Below are 1,582 nucleotides of genomic sequence, written 5' to 3'. Positions count from 1 at the left end.
ATTCTTGTATTAGCTTAATATTTGTGTGTGTGTGTGTGTGTGTGTGTGTGTGTGTGTTTCTAGACAGTATCCAACGAAAGTAGTTCAGGTAAACAGAGAAATGCACAATATGTAAAATGTGATCATAGTGTACCAGATTTAGTTTATACATCACAAGCAGATATTCAATTTTGCCCTCCTTGCTTTCTTTCTAGCTGAAGTATCCATAACAATGGTTGTCTTTGCCTCTACCATACAACCAAGGGCCCACTATTGTTGCTTGTGTGGATCCTTTTTGGTCTTTCTCAGACATGTTGAGACATTGTTTTGTCTCCTTCCAACATGTCACCTTTGGCTTCTCACCTCTGGACCTGTTTTGGTTTTGAGTTTCCTTCTTCCAAAGAGGAGCTTGAATAAAAAACTTGTATGTAGCTAGTTTATGTGAGAAGGGGATCTCTGGAGTTAGGAATGACAGAACAAAGGAGATGTGATTGGAAAGGAGGAAAATCCAACATAAATGTACATTTTTGAGGTCATTGAGGAGAGCAAATGTTATGTCATGTGCCCCACAATGTGCAAGGCAGTTGTCCTAGCATTGAGAATATTAGGTTGACTAAAACTATAGACAAGAACTTAGAGTTTTGGTTTTTTTTTAAAGATTTTATTTATTTATTTGACAGACGGAGATCACAAGCAGGCAGAGAGGCAGGCAGAGAGAGAGGAGGAAGCAGGCTCCCCGCTGAGCAGAGAGCCCAATGCGGGGCTGGATCCCAGGACCCTGAGATCATGATCTGAGCCGAAACGGCAGCGGCTTAAACCCACTGAGCCACCCAGGCGCCCCAAGAACTTAGAGTTTTGAGGAAAATCAGATATCAAACAAATACTTATATAAAGAAATAAATAACTGAAGCTTGCAGAGAATCTCTGTGGAAGAAAAGGTATACAGTGCTGTGAGAGAGTGAATGAGGAAATAATTTTTTTATTACTTAAATATTTTTATTTGAGTAGAGTTGACAAACAATGTGTACATTAGTTTCATATGGACGACATAGTGATTCAATCTCTCTTTATATTATGCTATTCTCGCCACAAGTGTAACTACCATCTGTCACAACACAACACTATTCCAGTACAATTGACTATATTTCCTATGCTATGCCTTTTATTCCTGTGTCATTCATTCCATAACTGGAAACTTGTATCTCCCACTCCCATTCACCATTTTGCCCCCCACTCTCTGGTAACTATGAGTTTGTTCTCTGTATTTATAGGTTTATTCTGCTTTTTGTTTGCTTTGTTTTTCAGATGTCATGTATAAAGTGAAATTCATATGGTATTTGACTTTCTCAGATTTATTTCACTTTGCCTAATACCTTAAAGTTCCATCAAACATGTCACAAATGGCAAGAATTCATTCTTTTTTTATAGCTGAGTAATATTCCATTTTGTATATATCACATCTTCTTATTCATTTGTCTATTGATAGACATTTAGGTTGCTTCCATATCTTGGCTATTATAAAATAATGCTGTGGTAAATTTAGGAGTGCAAATATCTTTTAAATAGGTGTTTTCATTTAGGGAGATAAATACCCAGTAGTGGA

This window comes from Mustela putorius, unplaced genomic scaffold (assembly GCF_011764305.1).
Source record: "Mustela putorius furo isolate JIRA1106 unplaced genomic scaffold, ASM1176430v1.1 tig00537225_pilon_pilon_pilon, whole genome shotgun sequence".
Classification (NCBI taxonomy): Eukaryota; Metazoa; Chordata; class Mammalia; order Carnivora; family Mustelidae; genus Mustela; species Mustela putorius.
This window is presented reverse-complemented; position numbering follows the sequence as displayed.